At 42.6% G+C, this 18,982-nt stretch overlaps 1 long non-coding RNA gene across 1 annotated transcript; it reads right to left on the bottom strand.

Moving 5' to 3' along the window:
* Window positions 1–849: 849 nt before the first annotated feature.
* Window positions 850–15,358, bottom strand: LOC118517354. Its single transcript, XR_004908294.1, has 2 exons — window positions 8,960–15,358; window positions 850–8,904 (listed from the first exon to the last, which is right to left on the bottom strand). It is a non-coding gene; the product is annotated as an uncharacterized LOC118517354 (long non-coding RNA).
* Between the last annotated feature and the right edge of the window lie 3,624 nt (window positions 15,359–18,982).

The following is an 18,982-nucleotide window of genomic DNA, read 5'->3' as shown; positions in this document are numbered from 1 at the left end:
CTTTCAACAAATACCTTGCGGCGATTTTCATCGATGGGAACTCTGATCAACTGTTTAATATCTGCTTAATTGAATGGTCACTTTTTATGTGAATACATTTAAAATTGAATAATTGAGGACAATCAAATGGGAAGGTAAGGGAATAGAAGGCTAGTGTTGGGAGACTCGGGACTCGGAAGATTCGAAGATTCAATCCCTAGAAAGATCCTAGAATCGGACTGGACCCTTGATGACGGATTCGAATCCGATTCGGATTCGATTGGGATTCGATGTACGATTGGATTTTGATCGAGATTTCATAGGGATTGGATAAGGGTGAAAAGGCTAGCATAGTACTGTTGTTTGCTTTCCTCATTCTTAGTCGGATCTTGATTAAGGTTGGGTTGGCCAATTGAACGAAGTGACCCACCCGGCCACTAAAAGGAAACATAGCAGAAGGGATTCGGATTCGGATACTTATAAGGATTGGGATTCGAAGATTCGTATGTCTACTGGGATTAATTTATCCCATCACTAGACACAACCACAGGAATTGTTGGTGTGATATTTATCTATATTGGAAAGCACAAGAAAGCCCCGAACGATCAACTTTTGTTCATACTGACTGAGGCATTTATTTCACATACATTATATGTTTTAAGTATATGTATATATATAATATATTTTACGATGTATATAATCTTTTGTTTTCCATTTGTTTAATATCCAGTATAATAAGAGCTTTCGTTTTTCGTCTGTTCGTGTGTGTGTGTTTGAGTTTGTTTTGTTTCGTTTTCTTTTCCTTTTGCTTCCTCCGCATCTGCTCTGGTTTCATTCACTCGCTCTGTGTGTTTGCTTGTTTCTTCTTACTTTTTCTCTTTTACTCTTCCGTTTCCCTTTCACTGTTGTTTGGTGAAGTATTATACAAGTTTGTTTGTTCTTTTATCTCTTTTGTTTTGTTTTTCCCGCTTTTGTTGTTGTTTGAATTAGCCAATGTTTCCCTTTATAACTGCTCTGCTTGCTGTGTAATATTTTGTATTGTTTGCTTTTGTCAACTGCTTCACTGGGGGTTTTTTTGTGTCTGAGAGTGTGTTTTTGTGCCGATTTCTATGACGTGCGAATAAACAATTTTGCCTTTACACCGTTGTGCGAATGGTAGGCGTAGGTAAAGTTCCTTGTTTGTTTGTTTACTTTTTGTTGCTGCTTCTTTCTAGCGTGTGTCGTACGGTCGTAGTTTGCCTTTTTGCACTGTTGCACACTTTGCTTTCCTTTTTGATAGTGCAGTTGAGACACACAACTTTTGCCACCAGCTCTAGCCAGTGGTGGTGCAGTTTTTTCTCCTTTTCTCTTGCACTTGTTGTTTCTGTTTAATTGTTACCTTTGACTGCAAGTTTTGCTTTGTTATTTGTAACACTTTTCTTTATTGTTTGTGTTGCTTTTGGTTGGCTTGTTGCGCGAAAGAGTAAACTCAAGGTGCAGATTGTTTTACAGTTGTGTTCTAATGTTTTCGCATGGCTTTGAAGTGAAAGAAAATAAAAAAGAGACGATATTTCCTTCATTTTTATCGCACATTCTTACACTGTTCCTGTATAACACACATCGATAAAGTGGGTTGGGCTGGCCTTTTTTTGTTGTTGTGGTTGTTCTGTATTAACTAGTGTGTGGTTATGCTTTGTTTGCATCGTTTCCTATTTGAATTTTCCAGCTCTAATTGCTCTAAACAGTCACAGTTAGCTGCGTCACCTTTGCTCCACCTCGTGCTGGGGTTATTTTACTTGTTTTTTGTTTTATAACGGAATGAATAGTTCTAGCGTTGGTTTGTTGGTTTTTCTTTTCGCTTGTGTTTGTATCGCTATCGATTGGTTTTGAATGTTGCATGGCATGCGTAGTAATTGGAACTAGCTTCCGATCGCTTCCTTTGGTTTCGCTGACCTTAACAGTCGGTCCATCCTTTGTCACAAGGGTTCGGTGCTCATTTGTGGTGGAACGGGTTGGGGTTTTTTGTTGTTGTTGTGAATATCTTTTTTTATTGGTTTAATGTATTTCAGCTCATTCACATTGGCCGGTGTCGATTGTCATGTTACCGTTTTGTGTGTGTGTGTGTGTTCGTGTGTGTTTGTTTTAATTTGTTGTATTACGCGAACGAAGTAGTGGAAAACGCGGTTTGTATTTCTCCCGTCGTTTGTGCAGTAGTTTTTTGTTTTGTTTGTTGAGTAGCTCGATAGTTGCATTTTGCAGGCAAAGTTTAAATGTGTTTTTTTTAAGATCATTAGAGGATTGACTTTTTTTTCTTCGGGGGACTTAAACGTTGAATTTGCCAAGTGTTTTGGGTTGGAATATTCCACCCTAGTTCACCATCGCGGTTTTGTGTGGGAGGTTTTGTAGTGTAATATTTGGTTTAATTTGTTTATGGGCATATATATATATATAGTTTACACGTTTATACCATTATTTTCCGCGCTGGATCGGTTTTAGGAATCATGTTCTCCACGGTCGTTCGTTTTAGAGTTTTACTGCGTCGCCTTTTGATCCTCCTGCCCATATGCAGCAGCAGCAGCAAATGCGTTAAACGATATCCGAGCTCCGAGATATCGGGTTTTAAGTGACTAAATGATTATTTACAGCAAGTCTTTTTTCATCGTTTTATCACGTTCAACCTTGTTTCTTTCGTCCCCCCCCCCCATCTGCCTTTTTGGGGTGGGGGCTGAGCTTGAGTTTGTCCGCTCTTTGTTTTTTTTTGTTTAGGCTCGTTAAAATGAATTGTTTTCACCTGGTTAATGCTATGTTTTAGGCTTTTGGTTACGATCGTTTGTTTGTTTCTTTTCTTCTCTTTTCTTGTTTGAATATTCTTTCACTGCTTTCGTTATCTGTTTTACATTTCCGCCCCTTTTTCCGTTTTCCCTTTTTCTTTCTTTTCGATAATCACACCACTCACTTTTGGTTCGCCCATCGTGTGTGTGTGCGTGAAACTTTTCTTTGGTTTTCTGCTGTTTTTTTTTCACTTCACACGCTGAGTGCTGATTAGTGTTGAGTTGTTCAGCGCCACCTGCCAGTTCATTTCACATCGCCCCATGTGCTTTATCGTGAATATAACAGGAATAAAAAAGATATTCTAAACTTGGGAAATGTACACGTACTCACGTCGATAAAACTAGTGCCCTGCTTCCCACTGCCATCGGGGGCTCAGCTCAGCGATGTATGAACTCGCTAGGCGCAATGGCTTTAGCTGTCTTTTGGTTTGTTTGTATGTTTTTTTTTTGGTAAAGTGCAAATATCAGTTGCTGGTTTGGTGGTTTACTTACGTGGCTAAATATTTAAGTGCAATTGTTAATGGTGCTTTCTGGTGGTGCATCACAACACTTAAGAAAAAGTGCGTTATAGTAAGCTTTTCGTTTTTTTTGTTTTGTTGGTTTGGTTTGGGTTGTTTGTTTTTTCATTCATAATGAGCTTGTTAGCATTTTTGTTGTTTGCTTTTCAATCGATCTTGTGATTGTGGTTTTTTACTTTTGTTCCATACATCGTCCCTTAATTTGATTTTCTCGTTTATATTCTCGATGCTTTTTTTAGGTGAGTTTGCTTTGTTTTCTTCTAGTTTTGTTTTTCTTTTTCCCCTTATTTTTCATTTGTAGCTACTTGTCACAGATTTTCATTTCTTTTCATATCTTTTTTATCTTTGTTGTTACTTTTCATAGTTTTTGTTTTTGTTCCTTTTCATACTTTTATCGTTGTTGTTACATTTCCTTGTTTTTTTTTCTCTCTTTTTCAACTCTTTAGCTTTTGTGCTAATTTTATTAGTTTTGGATTTTCTTTTTCAATTTTTTTATCTTTCATGATACTTTGGGTGTTTGTTTTTCTTTTTCATCCTTTCTTATCTTTGTTATTACTTTTCTTCAGTGTATTGTTTCTTGTACTACTGTTTTGTGTAGTTTTGTGTTAGACTCCTTTGCTATAAAATTCTTCTGTGTTATTTTTAGTGTCATTCTGGTTATGAACATAATATTAATTGCATTAAAATATGCAAACACACCTTGTTATCTCGGAGTTTTCGGATTTGAAAAATAGAACAATAATTAAAAGTGAACTAAACCACTGTGTCTCTACGAAGCTTAGCGCTTATTGTGGGATGGAGTTGAATGATTCTGTATGGTATTAGAAAAAAAACATGTCTTTATCTGTTAATGGTTGCTCTTGTTGTGATACATGCTCTAACCTATGCGTTGAAGGTGTCTCACTTCATAAATCCATCAATATAATGACTAGTGAGATATTTCACGCATACGCAATTGTAACACATGCCCCATAAAACATGTGACCTTCTACATATGAACGATCCAATCGGCGTTTTGGATACTCCGAAAAGAAAAAAAATGCATTATACTGTGTCAACCCGAGCCGATAGCGCGACGTTATCGCCTCATATTTATCACCCCAAATAAATGGTGCCAAATGCTGGACAACTGCACCGGACCAGACGTGGATGACGTACGGTGATAAATATTGAACGCCCGGTTTCGTTCCCTCGTTCACAGACCATCAGTTATGGTACGGTCCATAAAACATATTTTCGTCGCTAAACTGTCACCCTGGCTGCCGTGTGGGAAGCATCAGGGAAGACCAGCGCTGTGAAAGTCCCAGCAGGGGAACAACTACAGTGTCTTCACGGGGGAGTATTTCACCGGCCCCCGGGATCAATGGGCTGGAAAGTTCGATTTACGAATTCAACAGCGGGGGAATCAGCTCAGAAGGGTTGGCTGCCCGGTGCCACTATAATCTAAGCGGCAAACGACCAGGACACCGAAGCACTGGATAATTCACGTCTAATGAAGGCGTCACAGTAGTGACGTCATTACGTCCCATTACGACCAGCCCACATGTCCCCCAATCCTCACCGCGACCCTGCACCCGATCGGGGAGCCGTTGTTTGATCGTTGTTTTATAAGCGCAGGCAAAGGACGCGATAGCGTCAGTGGGATGTAAGCGAGCGATAAATAAACGCCTTCGCGTGGTGGTATAAAGTTTTGCGTTGATGACGTTAGATGCCGAGGGCCGAAGGCGTGCCGAAAAGGGGAAGCAACTCGGGGCTGGGGGTGTGCTACACTTTCCTGTCTGTTTTGGCCAAGCCCTGTGAAGGACGAAAACTATTAGTCGTCGGTTTGACCGCACCCTGCGTTACGTCCACTGGGGGGTTGCTGTGTAATTCGATTCCACGCAACCAACGACAACGTTCATGGCGTCAGCGGATATTGTCGGACCCCCAACTGAAGCAACCCAGGAGGGTGTTGTGTGTGCGTTTTTTTGGTCAGAATGTACTCAACTGTGTGGGACGAAGTTTGACATCAACGCACTGCGTGGCATTTAGAAGTTTGATTATTTGAGCTCCCTAGACCAATACCTTTGCTCTGAAGGGAATTACGAGATGAGCGAAAGGAGGTAACATAAAAGGCCGCATCGAGAGAATGCGTAACGTAATTTACAAACAACTTGTAAGCTTGTAACGGGCAAACTGTTGCGGGAGTCTCTAGCTTAAAAGGAATATCCGATTAAGCTTGGTCTAAGGGAACAAGTATCATAACCATAACCATCGAGATATCATAAATACCGCGAAAACATGAAATACAAGCTTTATTTTTTTTAATTATACTCCTGCCCACACGAAATCAAAATTCCTCAAAATTCCTTCGAACCAAATCCAACTGCAAGAAAAGATTTCAAGCAAATGACAGTGTCCCTCAACTAGGCTGGGGCAGGGAACCGGACAATGTTTATCTTCTTATGAATGGTGAGCTTCCTCCGGAATCGGCTGCCTAGCTGGTGTCCGCCGAAAATCAGCCTCGTGCACGGTGGATGTGGCTTGACAGGTCGCGATGTCCCGATACCCTGAAGTGGATCAATTTTTAATGGACTTTGGGCAAATCTTTACCGGAACCGGTGGCGAGGTGCACGAGACAGACAATCTTCTTAAGATCTTCCGCCGAACGAAGACGGGGAAATCTGTCATCCGACATGGATAATACCTCCGCCTATCACTTGGCGCGATCTGGTGGTAGTTTGCGGTAAACTGGGTGGTATGACATGGAAGGGATACCTTTTTTGTAAAAGAGTGACCTTGTGGTTGGGTTTGCCTGGGGGTTTGCCGAACCACGGGCAGAAACCATCCGAACGCGGCTACGTGTTTCATTGTGCTATAAAAAATGCAAACGGGATCTTTCGGTGCGATTTTTTACGAGCAGCTGATGGGAAACTCCCCTTATTCCCCCTCCCCCCTATCCAGATGGGGTCAGGATGGGATGGCAAAAAATGGCATGCATTTTCATCACCGGAGCGACCTTCCGGTTTTTGGTTTGGGAAAATCTTTCCGAAAGGTTAACCTTTCCTTCACCGGCCAACGGGTCGTAATAGGAAGAAGGGAATGATTTTGTGATTTAATCCTGTCTCTTTCGCTCTCTCTCTCGTTTTGGACGCCACCTCTCTATCTCTCTTCTTCGCTCCACGGTTAAGTAAAAAATCCCCAAGACCAGGGGTTCGGACCATTTTTTTCTGACGATGCGTGCTGGCTTCCTTCTTCTCAATCCCATCCTAATTAGGTGCAACAAATTGAATTTTATGAATGGTATGTATGTGCATCTATGCTATATTGCCATGCGGGTTTCGAGTTTTTGCTTGCTCAGCCAGCCGGCCTGGGCTGTGAACCCGGAACTCGGACAGATTGAGGATGATGCTGGCTCTTCCCGTTTGTTTTTCCACCAAAGTTACCATAACTTATGTGTGTGCCCTTGAAACAGCGGTAGCCCAAAAAAATTGGTTTGAACAATATTTTTATGCAAAGCCTCGCGCATCTTACAGTTGGCCTTCTTTTGGTTGGTTGTTGTTTTTCTGAGCCGCAAGCCTGCGCCCTAAATTGATGACAAACCTTCAACGCTCGTTCCCCTAAAAGGATGGACTAATTTGTGTTAAAGAAGCGCCATGGTAAGTGCCACGTGCCACGGGATGCTTGTTGAATGTAGCTATGTGGCGGAAAGTAGCAGTGGAGGCTACAAAAAAAGAGTATCAAAAGCACAACTCCAGCTCCATTATCCGTTCGCTGGCATTTTGATCCGCTGGCCGACGAGAATCTCCGCTAACGAGAGGCAATAGTGGCCGTCTCGTGGGGATATCTGCTTTCCCATTATTTATCATTCGCGTTAAAAAGGAAAATATCTCGGCGTCTTGCTTGTTTTCCAAACTTTGCGAATCGGTTCACCGCCAACACACACACACACACACACACATACACAACCCCCTTTGGACCGTTGTTCCAAACCGAAACGGAACCCTTTTCGCGATCCGCTCGAGGAGAAACGAAACGAAAAAAGAAAAACGAATTCGTTGTCTGGCCGTTGCGGATAGCGATGGAACGATCTCGTGTCGAGTTATCTCGAGCGTCAAAAATACATTTCCCGACAATTTTCCACCGACACTAGAAAGTGTATGTGTGTGTGTGTGACCGGGGATGGGGGGACCGAATGGTCGAGGTTTAATCTAATTTTGCTGTAAAATGGTTTAATATTTTCATCTCTCAGGATGAACATCGCATCGCTGCTGGGAACGTTTTACTTTCGACGAAACGAACAATCGCCATTCCTGGCCGGGGTGATGGAAAAGACAGACACACGCCCCAATAAAAGTTCACAGCCCATGACGCGCAAGATACGGGATTTGGAAGTGATTTTGGCAGTAGCGCTTACCTCCGAGCTACACGAAATGGCGGACATCTTAAGCGCCAAATAATGTGTTCGATTTTACGATGAGCTTCGGCCTTTTTTAGGTGAGATTGGATTTCCAGGGGGGTTTTTTCAGAGTGTAATAATTTTTGGGATCTTTTTGCTTGTTCACCCAAACCCCCTCACCCTCACAGGCCAATTTAGTGACCGTAAAGTATCGAACTGGCTAATGTTTTGTGGAGATTTCCTGGAGTGGCGTTTGGCTTTACGCAACAATAGCTTTCGGGGTTTTGAAAAGGCAATTGAAGCAATTTCCGAATTGGAACCTGTTACAAATAAATGGGTGGATAAATGCGTATTAATGTCGTAAATTTGTTAAATCCAGGGTTAAGAAAGAACTATTCTGTTCCTGTGACACTAAACTCGCTCGGGCCTATGTAAAAGAAATTTAGAGATGCGTACCTAACAGGTGTAGTGGCCGGTTTTTTCTTCTTTTGCCTAACGACCGCCTAGGTCATGCCTGCCATTTCTGGCACGGCCACGTGGTTGTATAGTCAGTCCTCACTATGGATGTCCAGTTTGGATGGGATTTGAACCCCGGTCCTACCATGTGAAGACCGGCGCCGCTTTGGCCTTTACCACCGAGCCACTCTGGTAGCTAGTAGCAGCTGGTTTATGGAGTACAAATGTTCAAATATACAAACATTGTGACAATCGTAACAAGCTTTTGTACTGCGTTTTTTAAGAGCCTAGTGTTAGTATTTTTACATCGAATTAGGCTCCAGTGTAGTGTTGCGAGATACGGGACTCAGAAGATCCGAATATCCAATCCTTAGAAAGATTCGGATTCGATCGCAAATGTCTGATTCGCTTAGGATTTGATAGTCGTAAAGGTCGGGACTCGAACTCGGATTCTTCTCCCCATTAGGAGATTCGAATCCTCGCTGTGATTTCCTGGGCTGATTATGTCAAGCGAAAGACATTGGGTGACCTATACTGACAAATCTTATGGAAAAAGAGGCTGTGTATTGGGTCAAAACTGCGATGCAATGCCTTCGTCAGAAAAGCGTGGTATAGCTGACGACTGCTGCAGACTAAGACCGATTATTATGAAGACCTCCTATGGAATATCTCTAGGCCGGTAAATAATCATTACTAAGCCGAAGGTAGCAACGACATAATCTTAAAGAGGAATTATTTTAACATCACCATGACCAAGCATTATCTTTAACCATAATCGCGTGAAGTTAAGTTGAAGCTTGGTTCTTCGTATCTGGCACCTTAAACCAGTTGCCTAGTCAAGAAGCAGCCACGCTGGCTCGCTTCTTCTCAATAAGATTATCGAAACATACATCAAAAGTTAGCGCCAAACGGTCATCGAAACATTCCTACCGCTACTTCAGCTATTTCTAACTAACCGAAGCGAAAGCAACGCCACCGTCTCGATGTCGTTTATCGGAGCCGGAATCGAATAAATCAATTTAGGTTCTCTTTATTTCATTATTTTCACTTCCAAAGTGACCAAAGTGTGTTAGCCAGACGGGGATGGTCTTCAGAGAGATAGAAGCATCATTCGAACCGGTCAGGAACCGATATTTCGCCACAAATGCAACACGAGCTGAGTAGTCGAATGAGTAGATGTGTTAAGTAAGATAAAGAAAAATGTGGCAGCTCAGAAGAGCAAAACAAAAAACCTGATAAATAAAGTTTTAATATCTGTCAAAAACAAAGAACAAGCTTAAATTTATTAAGCCAGAAATATTATCCACTCACACACAAGAAACTTCACCAAGAGCGGTAATAAAAGGCAATTGAAGGGTAGTTTTCCAAGCGCGTAGACCGCGATCAAATTCTTGCGTTGTCACAAAGGGAATGGCAACAGTAAAAGGAGAATCCTACGGAGGATTGCATTAGTGAGCATTACTAGATAAAGCCTTTTTTTGGATGAGAGGAACTTAAAAATAGCTTCCGTGCCAAAGCACCTGATGTCAGAAAGGGCATCCAAGATTTTATGTACGCCTGACTCGGATGTTACTATTTGTCCGACAGGAACAAAAAAAAAAGTCAAACTTCTGTTGGAAAACTGCAAAATGGCAGTTAAACACCGTACGCTGGACGGATGGGATAGGGCGAGAAAAGGTAATGCTTCTTCCATTCTTTTCAAACGTCGGAACGCTTAAGCAACAGGTGAAAACTGCAAAGCCACCACCTTCTAGATATGTCGCTGACGAGTCCCACGGAATCCCATGAAAGATGTGCACACATCTGTGCTTGTGTGTGTGTGTGTGTGTGTGTGTGTGTGTGTGTGTGTGACGCTTTTGTTATTCCCCCGAGGGTCATAAATCACAGTCATCCCTACCGGGTCTGGGAGGGTCTGCTGGGTCAGCTGAGTTCGTTCGGCAGTGCGGTGGAAACAGATTGGCGTTTCAGTTTTCTCGGCGCAAATCATGAAAATATCATTTCGTTCGTGCTCGGTGATTGTTTTCCGCGCAAGCAGTCGACTGACGACTGACTTTCACGTCAGCATTTTTTGAGCAGGAATTTTTGCAATAAAACACCCCTCGGGGTATTATCTTTAGCATCGAAATCCATCGGAGGAGTTGGCAAAGGCAAAATACGGGTGTTTGTGTGTTTAAAAATGAATTAGGTGTGACATTTTGCACCCCCGAAAAGCAATGGGTTTGTTTGTTGTTGTACCAGCAAGCTTTCCGAGCTTTATTTTCACTTTAAAGCGTTTAAATGTTTAAACTCTTTAAGGTATGGGCTCGTATTGAACAGCTAGTGCAAGATTATGATTGATCGTTATGCGGTTGTATCGGAGTGTATCGTAAAGGCCATTTCAGAACTTTTGTTTACACTACAAATTGCTGCACACCTTGTTAGAACTCCTCCCCGAGGCGATAAAAGTTAGCTTAACAAGGTAAATTAAATGTCATTTCAGGGACGGGCACTATGCATCGGCATCCCGATCCGGCCAGCGCACGCATCGTCCAATCCATCCGGTCGCTAGAATGCCGTGGGTAGATGACTTGTGTTTTAATTACAATTTGATTAATTTCAATTTCTCCTGTACTGGTCCAGCAGGCTACAGGAGAAGCAGCGAAGAAGAAGCAGCAAAAGCCTTACCAGACATCACTCAGTGACTCGTTTGTGGAGTTTTATTCCCCCCCTCCCCTCCGAAGAAGCAAACACCGAAACAGCTACAGCATTGCCTCAACACATGCAAGGCTAGAGAACGCTAGGCTAGGCAACAAAAGGCCTCAGCCCGGGTGAGAATCAATTTTGCACGCAAGGGCCGCCGTTTTCTTGGTCTTGGGAGAACATTTCATCCAAATGTGCGCTCAAGCTGGTGGCGGTGGAAAACAATCCCAATGAATAGGAAAGCGTGCTATCCGTGGGTGTCGTGGCGCAATTGGTGTTGACTTTTGCAAGCGTGAAAGGTAAATCTTGGAATCGCGGCAAGAGTGGCAAGGTTCAAGGGCAGACGCTTTTGTTGTTCGCCTTCAGGTGGAATGGTTCTGAATGGAGAAGTCAAAACCATTATGGGTTTGTCAAATCTTTGCTCGTGAATATGCTGGATGGAACTATTCCGGCTGATGGGGAAGATTGAATAGTCTGGAATGGCATCTACGAGAGAGAGAGATGTAAGCTGGCTTTTCATGTCTTGAAAGGACTTATTTTTTATGAGTAATATCTTATATTCTTGTCAATTGACGTTTGAATTATTTTGTAGTTGAATTATTTATTGTCCCAGTAATCACTGCAAGAGTACGGCCTGGATGGGATTTGAAGTCTAGTCTTGCCTTGCGAAGAAAGACGGCGCTATACCCTCTACCACCAAGTAAAGTTATCCTTTGAATAAAACATTAACGTAAACGAGGAGGACTTTTATCATTTCTTGATAGAAAATATAGTAGCTTTAAATTCTAACTTGATAAATAAAAAGAATGGATGCATAAACTCCGTGTACGAATGCAACTGTTACCGGAGGAATAGCAATTGCGCTAATTAGTGAGGACAAATGAGTTAAACAACAAGAGATATACGGTCGTGAGGTGTTCATTGTTTGCGGCTGTCAACAGTGACACAGTTTGCTGCATGGGTCAGCAAACTAATGGCTGTATAATTACAAGTAATAGAGATAATGGAGGAGCAATAGAGGCCGTCGTTGAGTGAAGAATCATACAGGAATAGGAGCAAAAATTGTACCATTCGATTTAAACTCATTTTTTTTAAGTTAGAGCTAACAAAACACATGCTCAACAGATTTTTTTCTTTAAAATAAGCTTTTTATCAGATGGTCAGCTTGTTGAAATGATTAAAATAAAAATGCTTCTACTTTACTCGTAAATGGGATCCTAGCTAGTAAAACCTTTAGATAGCTTGTGCGTCGTGTGGCCAACATGTGACACACATACACTTCATTAACAAGGTGCTCATTGGGTTTATTTATTGAGCTTGACAGATGGCAACGGTTCGCACTCTTGGTAGGAGCATAATAAATTCTGCTTTAATGCGCTCGTAACACAAAACAAGCGTGAGTGATTCAATTGTTCTGCCCGCTCATCGTCCATGTAGCTATCAAAACCCAGTGTGACGGTGTGTTTGCAGGAAGATAAATAATACCCAATCGCTCACATTCATCATGCGTCTTGATTTAACTGGTAACACGACGAAACAACACGTCACACTGTACGGTTGGTTTAATCGAGAAGTATTAGCCATAAGCTGGGTCATTTGCTTCAAACTTTAACAACGGCCTTCTCGTAAACCCTGAATGCTAACTAACACACAATTGGGCTGGTAGTCGGACGGCAAAAAACAAAAAAATCCTGGCTGCCAAGAACTGGGACGCATAATAGGAATCTTAAACCAAGTTGAGCGACCTCACGTCAAACGAACTTGTGTTGTTTCGGAGGAAGCTGTAAGTTGCGTACAAAAGAAACTTGATCCCGAGGAAGTTGTGTGTTGCGGCTTTTTTTCGCTGCTCAAGTACTTTATCATTAGGTAATGAACTGTGTTTTAAGTGTTTTTAACCACCATGATTCGTGTGTTGCGTAAAGAATGTCTTAAATTCGGGGAAAATGAAATTAAAGGGAATGGTTCTTAAAGAGCAACTACTGGAGCAAATTTATAATGGGATGAGAATTGTCTGAATTCCTTTCCTCTAAACACCATCGAGTTTAATTTATTATACGTTTTTTCTATGACGAATTTGGTTTGAATTTGGTAAAGTAAATAATGCTGTGCCTAACAAGCTTCTGCATTTGGCTTCGCTGTGGATAGAACAATGATCCATGATACTAAAGCGAGAAAATGAAGCTGAAGCGCCTGTTATTTTAATCGATGGAAACAAACCATTCAGTTGCTTTTGAATGATTATCGGAAATTTTCCACTCACAATGGACGAGCTAAAGCTTGAGCCAGTTAAAGAAGTGAGTGAGAGAGCCTAAGGGGAAGTTCATTCTGCATGCAACAATTGCTGTCCCTATTTTTACCGTGTACCTTGAGTAAAAAATCAGAGGGACACATCCCAATCGTCACATGCAGCCTGAAACACAAGCAATCAGTACAGCAATCGTACCGTGCTAATCCATGCTGACAAGCAAAGGCTTTACCGCAGCAGAACTCAAGCTCTGCTCTGCTTACATTCACCAGCTTTATTCCGCTTGAGAAAGCCCATTGATGTAGGTAGTGCTTGCTGGTGGTTTCTGCAGTATCATCGTACCTTAACTCATGACGTAGGTATAAGCGTATTGTCGGACAGCAAAACAACGATTGCACACCCGAACACGCCCCTGTGCAGGGAATGAAAGCACGGGTAACTAACTGGCGTAAAGAACGCCAGCCAGTTAGTAAGCGTGAGGCACCAGGCGTCTCCATCGACATGCGCTAGCAAAAAGTTTGTATCATAATTAGCTGAAGCTTCAATAATAGCTTTAAAATCTTTCACCACGTTAGAAGAAAAAGTCGATTTTCATACTTGGCGCGAAAAATAGCTACAAAAATGTTAAAATTAGCATCTCTTTTCACACCGCGAGCACTGGAGCGTAAAAGTGTTGAGGTACTTACTCTGCCGGCCGGGCGGCTGTATAAGGGAGCAATTGTATTTTAACAACCCTGACGTGACTCGGTCCCATCGTCCGTGTGTAGGTGGAAATGTCACCGGTTTTTCGTACATACGCAAACTTTGCTTTTGCTTCATTTCACGCCTCCGCTTTGAAGGAGAGAGAGAGAAAAAACAAGAACGAAGCCTATCTCGTTTGCAGAATTGCAGAAGAGATGATCTTCTGAGCCCTGACGAGATGCGAACGAAAGGCCTAAAAATAGAACATAGCCCCTCAACACTTTACACGCTCTGATGCTTATGGCATCCAAACAAAGCCACACCTATCCTACTGCTCGTTTGATGTCCTCCGTGTTGACTTCTTGCTGTGTCAGAGTCACAGGTGAAGAATTTGCAGAAAGTTGAAAGGCTGGGAGGGAGAGAGAGTGAGACCAAATAGAAGAAGAATGAACAGCCAAAAACGTAGGATCTATTTGAAGGTTTGTAATCAAAATGAAACAGTTAAACAAAGCTATTGGGCTTCCTGCCAAAACGAAAAAAAAAACTCAAATAAAGATAGAAAATTCGTCTATCCTGGAGGTGGATGAGCCGAACTTCATCCCATGCGCAGAGTACAGTACCACCTGTACGGGGGGATATATTTCTTTACTTTTTATGTCTGCACACCTTTTGTTTGATGGCGGTGGCGGACTGGCTGGCAGGCTGGCTGGCTGGCCGACTGGCTAGCGATGACATCAATCTTTGTCGTGCTCAACATACCGAAGAAAGAAGAATGTGTGCTTATGCTAGCTGGGAGCTACTCGAATGACCGCCCGTTTGTGTCATTCGTTTGGTAAGCCGAGAAGCGACAGCACTGGCGCCCCTTCACGGCAGCGGAGACTCGTGAAAGAGAACACACGAACAGGAAACGGGCGCACTCTGCACCTGAAGTGTAGGTGCATTGAAATTTGATGAATGAAATCTAAAAATAGCACACGTGCTTCACCCGGGCCAAGCTGATCCGATTTTGTGGCCGGTTGCTTGTGGCTGCTCCCGAACGCTCCACCACACACGCTCTCTCTCTCTCTCTCTTCCACCTTCCGAGAAGACCGGGTACGTATAACTCCTTTAATCTTCATCATCTGGCAGGGTGAAGCCAGGGCCAGGATGAAGCCTGACGTTCTCTTCGTAGGCAGCCATTTCTGAGTAACGAATCTTATCGGTCCTGTCTATTTGGCCTCTTTTCTCCGTGCTCTTCCCGCATTTTTATCGCTCTCTCTAGCGCCATGGTTGAAAGAAAGTACCATGATCTCGTGAACGTTCGGCAAAGGGCATGGTGCTAATACCTGTTCAGCGTGGGGGGGTTGGAACGAGTAGAGGGCGCGTGTGTGTGTTTTAATGGTGTTTTAGATGGCAGCGCGAACAATAACGATAATGAGATTATTTGGATGGGAAATTAAATCCACCCAACCGCCGTCCACCCGCAGATCCTTACCCTCTGCTAACCACCGGTAGATCGCATGATTATCTGACGGTTGGTTGTGCAGGCAGAGCGGCCATGAGCCGTCTGACGAGGTGGTGAAAATTGAGAGCTTTGTGAAATTAGTCGGCAGACCTATTTCGGCGAGGATTATCACCTGGGAGGCAGGGTTTTGGTGGGTGCCGTTCACCGGAGGTATGATTTTTAAACTGGATGAATTATACCCTCACTCTCTCAAGGTTGAAGGTCATGAATAGGCTGCCGAATGACGCGCGACAATATGGCGGTTTTCTTCGTGGTGTGCCGGAGGGGTTTTTTTGTGCCGTTGTTGTTGCACACAGAAACACGCCATGATTGATAACAACACGAAAAAGCGCAAAATGGATCTACATTTTAATTGGGTGTGACATTGTGGGCTTACTGATTGATTGAACTGCTGATTATCCATAGGCGGGAGCTGTTTGTTGTTCGGAAAGGGTAGGGGAATGGCCATATCATTTGACCACGGTTTGCCTTTGTCTTTTGATGCGGATAGTTAGTATGATTGCACTGGTGGGGTGGTTCGTTATAAATGCATTATCTCATCCGGTGGTATTGAGTAGAAATGTGTGTAATTAGATGAAGTTGTGTGAACTACTGCTTAAGCTTGGTTTGGTTTGGCTTCATTGATAGAATAGTATTTTGGGAGAGCTTAGATATGCTTTTGATACTAATTATGTGTGTCTGCTGCCATGTTTGGCATTCTGTATCAGTGCGAGTATTACATTTTGATTTACTCGATGCGTATAAAACGGTTGCCAACACCGAACGCCAAAAATGATAAAAGAGTTGATAACAAAAAACTGATATACTTAGGGGTGATGTACCGATAACGGGCCGTACCTTTGAAGTGATTCAAAACTTCTCCTATCTGGGGTTGAAAGTCAGCACCGATCACAACATAGATGTTGAGATCCGCGCAATGGTGCTTCCAAAAACCCGAGAAAAATGCTCCATCCATAACCCCAATTCGGGGCGGACGAAGTTTCGACTGAATAGAGTATTTACCGTCCCAGTACTAACATACGCTAATGAGACATGGACTGTGGACCCAAAACTGACGAAACCTTTTAGCTCAGCTCGAGTGGAAGATGCTCAAGTGAAGGCTTTTTGGCCCCATATGTGTGGAAGACCAATGAAGCATTCGCTACAAGACGGACCTCACTATTGTACATCGTCCACATAGTGGACGCTAGTTGAGATGAGGTGATGGAGTCGATGAGTTCATCAAAATGGTCTGATTCTCATGGATTGTTGAACGATTCGGCGCTAAACCGCTGACAATTTCGAGGACTTCTGCAGCAGCCCAAAATCGCAAATCGGTCGGAGTGCCACGTGAGTAAATCGATACAACTTGTAGAGATTCAATGCAGGATATCTATTGGGTGTTGTCGTGTTGAAGAAATCTTATTATTATGGGAAGTATAACATGATAAACGAACTAAAAACCAAACGAATATTGACTATAGAACTACAGACGTTCTACGTGTGAACATCATACGCTTGAATAATTCTGTAGTCGTTGCCTTTTATAAGCTTTAAATAAAATTGCACACAAGCGAAAAAATAACAAACCTCCATGAAATAGCGCATGAACGATGATTGTGCAAAATATTTTCCCCTATCGCGGTGGAATAAATAGCAAAACTGGTTTGAAACTTGTCAGAAACGTCCGTCTGTCTGCTGGTACGCTGCTCGGTGCTAAGTATGAGTGGCTTAGGGAGAAAAAAGTACAAAACCCACACATACGTACATGCACGAACGGTTAGGAGTTTAGAGTACCGCTTTAAGTTTAGCTACAAACCTTTGACCAGCGGCAATCAACTCCCGGCATGCTGTGTCAGTTGCTCGGTACACGAGGAAGTTGCCGTGGAGAACAAATAAAATAACGCAAAGCACAACGAAGAAAAAACACATCATGATCATGATCAGGGAAGCTCATAACGTACGTCTGTAGTCGGCATAGTGGTGGCGATATGTGTGTGTGTGTGTGTGTACGTGAGTGTCTCTGATGGGTGAAGTGGAAAATAGAAAACCTCTTTCGCTCGATGGAAAAGCATTCCGGTGAATAAACTATATAGATGGTGTGGAAAGTTGAGAAGCAAACAAACCTGACAGCTTGCCTAGCTTGCTGCGTATAAAGCCGTCTCTCTCTCTCTTTCTCTCGCTCCGTTTGTATGTCCCAAAATGGGTGAAGTGGCCAAGGAAAGGAAAGTTTAGTGCACCTTCGGTCCGTCCCGAAGCTTAGGAGAACGTGTGCATAAGCAATCATGAATCAATTTATGATGATAAGTTTATGAAAGTTATCCAACGGCATCCGGCAACAGCAAGGCCGGGGTGTGGTTGAGGTGACATTCCGGACGAGCCGGGAGACATCGGACGAACGGATCGGGTTTTATTGGCAGGTGGAAAGCCCCATGACTGCACACGTGTTCTCTGTGTACCAAGAAGTGCAAGAAATGGCGCTGTGGGTTGCATCGTTCCGAGTGTCAAGGTAAATGGAGTGAAAGGAAACAATTACACAAACACACACACACACACGGGCTGAGTGTTTTAGCTTTCCGAGGCTGTAGCAGTTTTACCCATATCATCATCGTGGGTAGGAAAGTTTTGCATCAACCAAACAGTACTATTGAAGCATAGCACACACACACACATCCAAACCTCTATAAATCGCAACCAATGGTTAGGCTTTGTAGACGTGGGCAACGTTCTAGGAGGGTGGTTATTTGTAGTTTTTGTGTCACAATCTTTTTTTTTTTCTTCACACACCCGGTACGCCTACAGGTAAGCAAAAAGTTGATAAGAGTTGGTTGTTATATGGCCGCAAGTGGAACCAAGACTGCTGAATGTCAGATTCTCGTGAGACAAATGGACAATCGGACAGAGTTGTTTCATCGCAATTTCTTCAAATTTAACTTAAAGATTCAATGTAGGATGCTGCATGAAGAATGCATCAATTGAACAGTTTATTTAATAACTTTTTGGCAAATATCGAAGTGTGTATAACAATGTGTGATTCATTAATTTTTTTAAACCGGGACGGTCCGGTGGTGAGGCGACAGTGGTACCGGTCTTTATATGACAGGACCGGGGTTCAAATCTTATCCGGACCGTTCCCTCGTAGTGAAGACTGACTGTCGAACTACGTCGTTTTATTAAATCCAGTAGGTCAAAAATGGCAGGCATGACCTAAAAAGTTGTTAGGCCAAGGAAGACGAAGAAGAAGAAGACTCTTTTAATTGAAAAGGTCTTCCACTGGTCAGGTATTTTAGTGGGAAATACAAATTTGTAATTTTTTACAAATACCGACATATGTATCATTCGTTCGAGTTAAGCAAAAAAAGCAATTAAAAAACAAGGGATGAAGAATATCTTCCATTTGAACATCGAATTTCGAAATATTATTACAGGAACCAGATAACGTAATACTCTGTAACACAAACTTCCTTGAAAAACACTTGAATATAGTTTGAAGAATTTGAATTTGAAGAAATACTAAACATTCTGCCATTTTCCGGTGAAATTTTTCTGTCCCATTTTCTGTGAGGCTTCAAGAAAACTGACACCCTCTGTAGTTTATTGTCCATTTACGACAAGTTTTAACCGACATTTGATCAGGTTTTTGTTTATGTGTGCGTGGCTCCTAGGTATAGTAGAAATATATACATTGCAAAACATAACCACCCTTTAGTATAACGTTGCAGTCGGCCCACAGAGGCGAATGGCTGCTAATTT

The sequence above is a fragment of the Anopheles stephensi genome, unplaced genomic scaffold, assembly GCF_013141755.1.
Source record: "Anopheles stephensi strain Indian unplaced genomic scaffold, UCI_ANSTEP_V1.0 ucontig99, whole genome shotgun sequence".
Classification (NCBI taxonomy): Eukaryota; Metazoa; Arthropoda; class Insecta; order Diptera; family Culicidae; genus Anopheles; species Anopheles stephensi.
This window is presented reverse-complemented; position numbering and strand designations above follow the sequence as displayed.